Genomic DNA, 12,841 nt, shown 5'->3' with positions numbered 1-12,841 from the left:
TTTCGTTTTCCGTTTCTTAAACAAAACGGAAAAAAGAAAATCAAACTGTTTCTCATTTCTCTTTATTTCTTTTTAAGTAGAAAATCAAATGACCAAAAGATACACGGACCCCAATGACTACCATTTTTTCTCTCATACTATGGAATCCTGCAACCATCTGGTTACCCATATTCATCAAAATATCTTCTTTTATGTTCAGCAGAAGAAATAAACTCGTACAACTTCACGATGACAGAATTTTAATTTTTTGGGTGACCTATCTCTTTATTAAGCAGATATCGATATACAAGTGTGCTTTAAATATATCAAGAGATGACAATTGATCTCTGTCTGTTTATTTAAACTTATCTCTCTAAAGCTTTGTATGGCTTGCTGGGCCTGTAACTGCAAGAACTGTGGGGTTCTCATTTCCCCTTATAATAATTTTTCTCTGTCTTTATATCTCATTTTATCATTCTCTACCATTCTTCTTTTCCCTCTAAACTCTTTCATTCACATTCTCTTATTGTGATGTAGAGACCACATGGGGTAAAATATGCCCCCTCTGAAGTCTGACCATGAATTGAATTTCCTGTCATTTTGAACAACAGATTGTGTGAGAACTTTGAGACAGCAGGAACTCAGGACATGCGTTTGATGAATAGGAACATTGGAATATATGTGCATCACTTAGCAACGGCACATTGGGATGAAAAATGTTTGACATTTGAAAGTTTCTTCAGTATTCACTTGGACCTTTAACAATCCCAAAAGTACAAGCAGGGGAGCCAAAATTTATACACTGATTCTGTTTCTCTGAGATATATTCAGACTGAATGGTGCACATAATATAAATTTGGAGCTCTGAAAACATTTCATCCAGGTGTTATCTCATCATAGATATATATAGATGAGGGATTGAAGACCTTACGATCAGCAGATTTCTCTCTTAATTCACAGATTTACGTTATTCCACAAGCAGATGGGTAGGGGATAGGACAAAAGAATCAATAGGCTTCTTTTCTTTTCCTTTTTCGTGTCTATTGATTCAGTGTGCAGGTTGAATCTTGGCTATACTGCTTCACTGATCACTGCCATACTCTCATGCATGGGAGCAGAAAATCTGCCTTATACTCAGGGAGATGCATGAGACACAGATACTTATCAAGAGTGAGGGGTTAGCACAAAGTCACTACTTGATTACAAAATTTGAAGAGCAATAATCAGTATTGGTTGTAGAAGATCATGCTCATTAAAGGCCATTTGCACAAAGAGCGATAACACTAACTATAACTTTAAATACAACAATAACTATATTTGCATCCAACTAGTGAACAATAACAATGTCTATTTATTCCAAGTTCGCGTGTTGCAATTTCCAAGCAATGAAAGTGGATTTAGGTGACCTGCTGCTGCTTACGTTTTTCAAAAACACCAAAGGAAAAACAGCATGCAGGTCTAAACAGTGAATCGGGTGTATCTAAACAGTGAATCTAGTGTATTCTATCTGATCTCTAACAAAGTCAGTGTAAATAAAATCATTCTGAAAGTGATCCCAAAGATATTGTTCCTCTATATAGTTATCGTTATAGTCATGGTGTAATTCTCTAAATTTGAAATTAATTTTAGAATGTCATCTTTATAGTTATAGTCATCATTATTATTATTGGTGTGAATGGGCCTTAAAGGTCCCGTTTTCCACGCTTTTTTTTTAAGCTTTGATTGTGTTTACAGTGTGCAATATAACATGTGTTCATGTTTTGAGTGTAAAAAAAACAGTATTTTTTACACAATTCACCTATTTGTATACCGCTGTTTTCACTGTCAAAAAAACGGGCTGATGACTTCCTTGTTCTATGAAGTCCCTCCTTCAGAAATACGTAACCAGTTCTGATTGGGCAAGCGGTTCCTGTGTTGTGATTCGACAGCAGCTGAGCGCAGGCTGCCCTCCTGAAAACGCGATTGGGCTAGTTTTGAGAAGCAAGTGGGCAGGAGCATGTGCTGGAGATGAACTTATAATGTATTCACTTCAATACCATGACTTAGGTGCCCTTGAGCAAGGCATCGAACCCCCAACTGCTCCCCGGGCGCCGCAGCATAAATGGCTGCCCACTGCTCCGGGTGTGTACTCACAGTGTGTGTGTGTGTGTGTTCACTGCTCTGTGTGTGTGTACTTCGGATGGGTTAAATGCAGAGCACAAATTCTGAGTATGGGTCACCATACTTGGCTGAATGTCACTTCACTTCACTTAATCACAGGAGCGTTTTTACTGACGAGATGCGCATGAAAATCGCATTCGATTTTTTTTTGCACAGCCCTAACATCTAGTTAACAAAGCTAAACAGCATTGCCCTTTGTTTAATAAGCTACAGAAACTGTTAAACGCACCAACTTAAATAATAAAATACACTTACCGGTTGTGGTCCATAAACAACGCCTTCTCCAGACAAAGAGGAAACTGCTCCATCTTTCAAGAATAATCTTTGTGCGAATCCGGCATTAAACTGATTGAGATTGAGGAAGCTGTCCTCAGCAAGCTGTCCTCAGCAAAATGTGCTGCACATAGTTTTACATGTGGATTATAATTTTCGGGAACCGAGTTAAACATAAATTGTAACCATTAATCTCCAAGTACAGCGTCCCTGGGTTGATTGATGATTGGACTCCGAGATGAAAATAACAGCGTTTCGACGACATGGCGACAAACACAAACGCAACTCTTCCTCTTCTCTGTCGGAGCGCAACAAGACCACGCCCCCCCCCCCCCCCTTTTTGTGTATTCATGTGGGCGGAGGTTAGTCAAAAAACAGTTTTAGTGACGTAGTTACTTCAGGAACTAGAGGGATGTATTCCAAAGGGTGGTTTTTTGTAGGCGAATTTTGTTAAATAAAATCTCTCGCTTGGCATTGAACTTTGAGCTTTAGAATTTTACAGATATTATTTATACTCTAACAACAACATTACACACTAACTAAAGTTTAAAACATGGGATCACGAAGAACGGGACCTTTAAGAACCTAATGAACGATAACTGTGTGTGGATCTATCTGACTCCAGTACAGATGTTTAAAAAGGAACATGAGAAACTTTTCAATAATGTGAAAATTTATGAAAAAAAAAGAAATGGGTTTCAATTTATTTTGATGGTCCCTTTAACAAATTCTGTTGACTATAAGTAACTTTGCACCTACATGTCTACTAACTCTCATCAGAGTATTAGTAGTGTATTAGTAGACTGGTAGGGTTATGGTTAGAATAAGTTGATATGTACTTGCAAAGTTACTTATAGTCAGTAGAATGTCTGTTGGAAGAACATGACAATAAAGAAGAAATGTTAAAAGTAGTATTTTGCCTATACAATAATATTTTCTGACAAAACGTCACCTGACAAAATTATGTCCCTGTAAGTCCCAGCATTGTGCACACATTTTATTATGTAATTTAAATGGTTTCTTATATACAGCTATATTATCTATAAGATCAAGTTGTCAGTTAATGAAATATACATATATGAACCATAAAATATACAGCCATGTCACAAAGCAATAATGACAGAATTGTCAAATTGACTTTAAAAGTTTTGAAGGTATAAGCATGTGGGTAAACTTTCTCTTCCAGAATTAATCCAGTGACACAATGTTTTCACACTACAGTCATTCTCTAATAGTCAGAGCATCATCCTACTTTCACAATTATTTTTCCTCAAAGTCTATTTAATTGACTGTATTAATTGAAGAGCAATTGATCCAGGACTGCTGTGACAATCCCTATGGCTCTATGATTATCGGAGTCAAATTTGAGTCAATTTACTCTGCGGGCTGGTAGTTCAGTGCCGTGTTTTGCTGATAATTATTACTGTTTTCCTTTTGAATTCTATCTTTGCCACATCAGAATGGAAGATCATAGAGTTATTCACAGTGGGATTTCCAGCGGGTCTAGAGTCTAGTGATGCACAGACACTAGAGTCTATGTTAGTTATGAATAAATTATGTTAAAACATGTATAAATTGATGCCACCCATCAATTTATACATGTTTTAACATAATTTATTCATAACTAACATAGACTAGACCATTTAGAAGTTGGAATAAAGAAATAAAATAAGTCCTCTGTGGTCCTGAGTGGAGTGCCCTCTACTGTAGTTCATGGATACTCCAGCTAATGATCGTGACATAGCGCCCCCCCCCCCCCCCAAAAAAAGAGCGGTTTCCAGACGCTCAAAACAATCTAGGATGGTGGTGGAGCGGAGGCGGAACAGTGGGAGGGATGGAGGGCCTGGTCCATGTGGAAGTGCAGTGGCCGAGGACCGGGGCAGAGCAGGCGGAACTGGAGCCCTTCCTGGGCCTAACATGGAGATCAGGAGCCTTTCCTGGACCTATTGTGGGAAACAGGGGCCCTGGGCTTAACTCGGGAACAGGGACCCGCCGTGGGCTTAACTCGGGAACAGGGGCCCGCAATGGGCTTAACTTGGGAACAGGAGTCCACCAAGGCAGAGCAGGTGGCGTGGGAGCCCACCAGAGCGGAGCAGGTGGAGCTGGAGCCCACCAGGGTGGAGCAGAGGACCACCACAGCCAAGAAGACGGAGTCAGAAGCCCACCAGGGCGGAGCAGAAGACCACCATAGCTGAGCAGATGAGGCAGAAGCCCACCAGAGCAGAGCAGAGGACCACCACAGCTGAGCAGACGGGACAGAAGCCCACCAGGGTGGAGCAGAGGACCACCACAATGGAGTCGATGGCACAGGAGAGCAAGTCTGGTCAGGTGGGACTGAAACCGAGAACATAAACAGGTTAATAGCGGCCTCCGTGGCCATGATGAGATGGTAGCTGGCCTCCGTGGCCATGACAGGGCAGGCGGTGAGTTCATGGAGGACCTCCGTGGCCATGGCAGGACAGACAGAGAGTTGGTGGATGGCCTCCGTAGCCATGACCGGAACGAATGAGAGCTCATAGATGGCCTCCATGGCCCTGACGGGATAGGACGAGAGCTCTGGAAGTTTGGCTGAGATGTGACAGGGCACTGGAAGTTCGGCTGAGATGTGACGAAGCTCTGGGGATTCGGCTGAGACGTGACGAGGCTCTGGGGGTTCGGCTGAGACGTGACAAGGCTCTGGCGGTTCGGTTGAGATGTGACGAGCCTCTGGGGGTTCGGCTGAGATGTGATGAGGCTCTGGTAGATCCATGGTGATTTGACTGGGTTCATGAAGATCAACAGTGACTTGACTTTGCTCATGAAGATCATTGGTGACTTGACTTTGCTCATGAAGATCGTTGGTGACTTGACTTAGTTCCTGAAGATCAACTGTGACTTGACTTAGTTCCTGAAGAACAACTGTGACTTGATTTAGTTCCTGAAGATCAACTGTGACTTGACTTGGCTCATGAAGGATGTTGGTAACTTGACTTGGCTCATGAAGGTCGTTGGTGACTTGACTTGGCTCATGAAGGTCAACTGTGACTTGACTTGGTTACTGAAGATCAACTGTGACTTGACTTGGTTCCTGAAGATCAACTGTGACTTGACTTGGTTCCTGAAGATCAACTGTGACTTGACTTGACTCATGAAGATCGTTGGTGACTTGACTTGCCTAATGAAGATTGTTGGTGACTGGACTTTGCTCATGAAGATCTTGGTGACTTGACTTTGCTCATGAAGGTCAACTGTGACTTGACTTAGTTCCAGAAGATCAACTGTGACTTGACTTGGTTCCTGAAGATCAACTGTGACTTGAGTCAAGAAGTTTAACTGTGGTTTTACTTGACTCATGGGTATTAATGGTGACTTGACCTGACTCTGGACAGTCAGCGGTGACTTGACCTAACTCTGGACGGTTAGTGGCGACCTGACTAGACTCTGGAAAAACAACAGGGACGTGATCAATGGAGACCTGACTAGACTCTGGGAAATCAAAAGTGACCTGATCAATGGAGACCTGATTAGACTCTGGGAACGGCAACCATCTTGTGCAGCGGCACTGGGCTGGCAGCCATCTTGGGCATCTCGTCATCCACAACACCCACAGTAAATGCGAAGCCACTTATTTGAAGTGCCAGATTGATATACATTTCAAGTGTCCAATGAGGTTGGTGCAAAAGCATGAGTGAGCCGAGCGGCTCAGATAGGCCACTACGAAAAAATATTATCAGACATATCTCATCCATGATAGATATATAGGCCAACTCAACAAAGTCCCTCACATAATCCTCGATGGGCTGAATTCCTTGATGTAGACACATAATTTGGCCTACTGGGTTCATGACTGACCTGGATGTATCCATTACAGCTGCTGGATCCTGGTTTGGCGAAGTCTTCTGTTATGAATAGAGTCAGAGCCGTTCGGATCCAAATGCAGTATTTATTTAGAAAATGGTCAGACAGGCAGAAATCAGGAATGACGTCAGGTGTGTCAGGGATAACCAGAATCGAAACCAGAAACAAGTGGAGATCGGGGCAGGCAGCAGAGAAATCAGAGTCGAATACATAGTCCAAAGGTCAAACACGGGAATAACAAACACAGGGGAAAAATGCTCAGAAATGTCAGCCAGGCTAAACAAGACTTTGCAGTGAGTGAGAGTGATTGTGGTGCTTATATGTGTGTGTAAATGAGGTGCAGGTGTGGCAAGGAAATTGGCTGATGAATGAGGTGCAGGTGTGGCAAGGTGATTGTGATGCAGTGACTCATGGGAGATGGAGTTCGGGTGTGGTGCAACAGTATGAGAGGTGCTAGAGTCCAAGTGATGATATGGTGACATCTTGTGGTTGATGGGTGGAACGGTCCTGAGTGGAGTGCACTCTACTGAAGCTCAAGGACACTTCAGCTAATGATTGTGACATTTGCGGAGCTGCACGAGCCTATATGGCGGTAAAGCCCACCAGAATGGGTGGGGGCATCTGGCTATATAAGCGGCACATCGCCATAGGATCCACAGATTATTCTCCTTCAGCAATGACTACAGATTGACAGACTGGTAAAGCCTTCACCTGAGTCTGTGGCCGCGCATCTCTGCCCGTTCTCGGCTATCGATTGGAAGGCAAAGGCTGCCCACCCATCCAAGTTGTGTAGGACTACTTTGGCTAACCCCAGATGAGCCTACTCGTCTGCTGGACAGGTGGCTTCGGCACTCCATTCCATGGTGGTCTTACATGCCAAACTCCTCCGTTGTATGGATGAGTCCGGCCTAGACCCTGCAGCTTTGAAAGAGCTGCGCAGCGAGGCCAACTTGGCCTTTCATATCACCAAAATGAAAGCACAGGTGATAGGCAGATCCATGGCCAGCCTAGTGGTGCTGGCCTGTTTGGACCTGCAGTTGAGGGCTTCGCTGAACGCTTTACAGCTGCACAGAAGTTGTCCCAGGCAATGTGACACTTCCTGCCAAAGCACTCCAGTTCAACGGACGCTTCTAGTCGTCTCAAAATTGTGCCGACTCAGCATCCCACAAAGCCAGTTCTAAAACATTTTCAAAAACAGAGCTAATTTCCTCTTACACTCACGGCGAGCATCGGGTCCCCTATAGGCAGCCCACCGCTCTAACCAATCCACATCCCTGGGGTGTTAAGCTGGTTTATGGGGATAATTTAATGAGGTTATACACTCCAATTCTCTCAAAGACCCCCGTGCATCAGCTGCGTGGTCTCCACCTCGGTTCAAAGCGAGGATGCACACATCCTATGCACCAAAGTGATGAATTTGCTGGCAAAAGAGCTAGAAACGGTTCCCCCCAGCCAAGAGCGAGTCAGGGATTTACAGCCATTACTTCATCATCCCCAAGAAGGATGGCAGCCTAAGGCCAGTCCTCGACCTCAGACACTTGAACCGGGCCCTCATGAGATGGCCATTCAAAATGATCACATTGAAACATATACTCTCGCAAGTATGCCCAGGGGACTGGTTCTTTTCTCTGGACCTGAAAGATGCTTACTTTCACATCCAGATAGCCCCCCCCCGTCACAGAGGATTCTTGAGATTCACCTTCGATTGAGTGGCTTATCAATACAAGATCCTTCCCTTTGGGCTATCCCTAGCTCCTCACACTTTTACAAAGTGCATGGATTTGGCTCTTTCCCCACTGTAATACATGGGAATCCGCATTCTGAATTACCTTGATGACTGGCTCATTCTGGCCCAGTCGGAGGAAGACCTACTATCTCACAGATCCCTCCTCCTCAGTCTCCCAGCCAACTGATATCGTTCCTGGGAACAGTTTTGGATTCAGCCCAAATGAGGGCAACAGCCGCGCCGGAACATGCGCTGGCCATCCAGCAGCTCGTGGCATCATTTTATATTCAGTGCACAAACAAATGGCCGTGCAGTTACACTGCGTTACTAAAAAAGGCTTTAGTCTTCAGTCATCCCATTGCGTCTTTAATAAGACGCAGTACTCATTCCATATCTCAGGGAACAGAGGTTAAGTTTGTAACCAAGTGTGTTTGTATGCATTATTGAAAGTGTACAAGAAAATTTGCACAAACAAAAACAACAACAAAAATGACTGTTAATTGTCACTTACTGCAGACTGGAAAGTCTTACACTTTGTCTTTCTTTTTGAAGCCAGACTTTCACCAAAACTAAGAGTTTTACTTTATCCTGTCATCTTTGACGCTTTTGTTTGGCAGTAGTAACTGTGCCAACGTCCTTTTTCAGGTTTCGATAGTTGGCAACCAGCATTAAGGTGCAATACTGCCACTAACTACAGGTGTGTTGGAGTGGCACCCTCTTCTCACCAGAGCTGCGGCTACACCCTGTTTATATATGGATATTTTTCTTACACAGGTGCATCGCTTAGGTTCAGAATGGCTTTATTAACCCCCCCGGAGCAATGTGGAGTACTTTTTTATGATGTATGGACACACATTTTTCGGCTTCAAAATCTGGAGCCCATTATAAAGCTTCAAAGAGCCAGGGTGGTATGTATATATATATATATATATATATATATATATATATATATATATATGGCTTATAGAATAACATAAGTGGATTTTTAATGATTAAGTACCGCTTTGAACAATTACGTAATTGTGGCCTCAGTATTTGTAATTGCGATTATAAATTCAATTAATTGTGCAGCCCTACCATATAGTTTAAAATGTTGAATGCCAAACAATAAAAAGCCTAAGCTGAAATTTCTTTATTAACATGTAAAAGGTTTGATGAGAAACAACTAAGCACTTGAGTGGTAATTCAGTCTTTTTATCCCTGCACATTTCCATTTTCTATAGAAAATTAAGCAGATTGTGTGTGACAAAAGAATCTGCATGCACCAGATAACAATAAAAACGACATTGTGGTAAATTAATTTTAGTGAGATCTGAGAAATCAGGAGAAAACTGAAAACACAAAACATAGCCCTCCCTCAGCTGTGAACTGAGATGTTAACTTGCTCATTATACATGTGCACCCAAAGCACAATCAGCACTTGATGCTGAAAGCTCTCAAAAGCACATAAAAGAAACAATTGTCATACCAAAACACTGGACCAGGAAATTAGGTTCCTGGTAAAATGCATACTTTTTCAATGACCAACAGAGATTCAAAGTGGTTAAGTCTGCCCCATGAGGGATGCGAGCTTGGGCTGGTGAGCTCATGAGATTCAGAGGTCAGGTGCTTTTTTAAATGAAGTGACCGTGTAGCTTTGCTGGAGACTGCAACTTCACTGTTTGGAAGTGGATTGGGCATAGAAGCTCTGGACGAGCTGAACAATGTTTACAGATGGAGATAATTACATGCTCCTGCCAATGATGAAATACCTTGGGGTACAAAGCAATAAATCTTATTATACTCCAAAAAGGACAGAGTGTGAATTTAGTGCCACAAAGCTCAGTTCAGCAGAATTAACTTTTCATTACAGGAAGTGACCTCAAGGCTGAAGAACAAAAGGTGGTTTGTTGCCACTTAGTATGATTTGAAAGTATGTCTTTAAATGGCAGCACAGGTGAAGCAAGGCTTTCATTAATACATATAATGTTCATGTCACGTCTCCTAAAAAACACTAAAAGTAAGAAACACATCTCACGCCCTTCTTAATTAATGCAAAAACTCAGGGTAAAAAAAATAAATATATATATATATATATATATATATATATATATATATAAAAAGATATCTCACATTTGGCTCCCAAACTCTGAAATAACCTTCCTGATAATGTTCGGGGTTCAGACACACTCTCTCTGTTTAAATCTAGATTAAAAACGCATCTCTTTCGCCAAGCATTCGAATAATGTATCTCTTAAATTTGAGTGTAGTTGCATCTGATCAAATGTGCATTTTTATTCATTAGCTTGGGTTAAACTAATTTTACTTTGTTGGATCAGCAGCTATCCTAATGATGTCTCTATTTTGTTTCTATGTTTTGCCACGGATTTACACAAGCTCCAGTCTGGATCCAGAACACCTGAGAAGAGATGATGCTGACCCTCAGAGGACCTCAGATGATGCTAACCCTGAATCAACAAACAGAATTAACAATTATTGCTACATGTGTGACTGCATCTTAAATTAATTATTAATTAATAATATTAATAATGTTCATCGTCTAGCTGACTACGTCTTGTATTAATTTTTTCTAAAAATCCTGTCAAACGTGCACAAACTGACAGTCACCACCATAAGCTACTACTAAATATTGTAGAAACATAATTTTCTGTAAAGTTGCTTTGTAACGATTTGTATTGTAAAAAGCGCTATATAAATAAACTTGAATTGAATTGAGATACTGGCACATTAAAGTAAAAATAGTTAGTTATATTATAATAGTCATATTATTCTAACACAGATGTGCCCAGCACACTCCACCCAGATGGCACGGCTCTGCAGGTCATTCATGAGACAGTGGCTAATTATCATCCACATACTGTACCTGCTAACCACCATTGCACTCATGTGGGTTCAGTTTCTGTCATAATAATTCATTTAACATACATGCAAAATTATGAAATTAGTATATTTTGATGCTTGAAAAAAAAAAACATGGATTCAACTGCATATGGAAATTTAAACTAAATTGGAGAGGGATCCTGGTGCCAGATGTGCAAAACTGCAAACAGCTTGGCCCATCTTTCCCAGCAAACAGACAGGAGGTGTGTGCTTTAAGAAGGTAAGACATAGCAGGACCATCAATAAATTAACAGATTTAATCACAAATAATAACACATATTAAACATTTCTGAAAAAAATGATCCTAAATTGAGACATCACAGACAAGTACAGCACAATTCACAAATAAAGTTACACTAAAGCCACTTATTTCTAACATTTGGATTCTATTTGATTTATTCACTAAACATGTATTTTAATAATTATGCTAAATACCTAAATGTAAGCACAGATTTACAGTATTTCATAAAGATCCTGTAACAGACAGCTTTAAAATCAGCCGGGTTGTAAAAACAATGTCATGAAGTAGGACTGAGTGATTCAACAATTTTTTATGTGTTACTGACAGACACATCTAGTTGAAGTAATTAGAAGTAATGTGTAATAGAGGGTTCAACTGAAAGCAGCCTACATACTGTAATTACTTTTAATTGTATTAGACTGTTTTAATTTAATTGGCTGTTTATTTCACAATTATATTAGAATTTCAATATATCTGTTTTAAATGATTAATTCTGAAATTTGAGATTAACCTTGATATTTATACCAAAACAGACACAGAAAGTTCCCTTTCAGTCGGTCACTCTCGACGCCACGTCGGTGACCGACGAATATGGGATATCGCTTCGATAGACCAATCTACTTCGAGTGTAAACTAAACAAGCCAATGCACATTGGTATGCAATTATTGCATCCAGCTGCCGCTGATCACTGCGTGAGTATAAGAGGGCAGCAGGTGCAATGCATACCAGCTTTTCGCTTCGGAGCCGAGCGTTAGTATCGCTCTGCTCAACTGTGTCTGCTGTGAACTACGAGTTCAGCACGCTCTCGGAAGCTTCGTGTGTTGGCGAGATGGCGCTTCAGCGGCGGTCGTTCCTGTGTCGAGTGGATTGCACACTTCAGGCTGCACTACCCCTGTTGTGTTGCAAACGGCCAATTCCCCTGTGTGCCTCAGCACTAAAAGAGCATTTCCTAAAGAGCAAATTTCTCTAAAAGAGCTTCACCCGTGCGTTTCTGGGTGCGGTCGTTACCTGGCAACGGGTGATGGTCACGATCGCTGCCTCACGTGTCTGGGCGTCGAGCACGCTGAGGTGGCTTTCGTGGATGAGTCATGTTCTCATGGCGGGAATATGACCATCTCGGAGCTGCGAACCAGGCTCCGCTACCTTCAGGGGGGCGGAGTCCCGCTGCCGCGGCCGCGATCTGGGGCTCGTTCTGGCGGCTGACAGACGAGAACCACTTCCGGCAGTAGCGCGGATGGTTTGAGGGTCACAGTGGTGGCAAACCCCGCAGGGAACCAACCCTCTGGCAGACCGGCCTCTTCGGCGACGCAGTCGAGAACTTGGCCCAGCAAGTCTCGGCTGCCCAGAAGCAGACTGAGGCGATCCGACACATCCTGCCCTGGCGGGCAGCTGCTGCCTCTACCCGCCCGCCGGCTGCAGTGCCCCAGCCTGCTCGTCGCCGAGGGCAGCCCCCTGCATCCGCCCCTGCTCACGTGCCGCATCTGCAGCAGCCTCCAAGTGGTGCCGTGGAGCTGGGCGCAGGCAGGCTGCCCCTCCCGTCCCGGCCCCCGTCAAACTTGGCGGTGAGCAGAAGAGCAAGAGGCCCCGGGACGGGTGACCCAGAGAGAGGTAGCTGCTTTCTGGGGGATGGTGAAGGCACCTCTCCCTCCCCTGGAGGAGGGCCAGGCGGAGAATCTGGAAATCTCGACAGGAGAGCAGTTTTCTCCTTCTCTGGGTCCCAGGAGGGCACGGAGAGTTGCGGACG

General features: G+C 43.0%; 1 protein-coding gene across 1 annotated transcript in view; it reads left to right on the top strand.

The window, feature by feature from the left end:
• LOC132136345 (uncharacterized) overlaps window positions 1-10,684 on the top strand; it is a 207,072-nt gene extending 196,388 nt beyond the window's left edge. Inside the window, exon 2 of the mRNA XM_059547236.1 lies at window positions 10,369-10,684. The gene's annotated coding sequence lies outside the window, so the exon portion shown is untranslated. The remainder of the gene's footprint in view (window positions 1-10,368) is intronic.
• Window positions 10,685-12,841: the final 2,157 nt, after the last annotated feature.

This window comes from Carassius carassius, chromosome 4 (genome assembly GCF_963082965.1).
Source record: "Carassius carassius chromosome 4, fCarCar2.1, whole genome shotgun sequence".
Lineage (NCBI taxonomy): Eukaryota > Metazoa > Chordata > Actinopteri > Cypriniformes > Cyprinidae > Carassius > Carassius carassius.
Note: the sequence above shows the minus strand (reverse complement) of the source record. Positions and strands in the feature narration are given on the sequence as shown.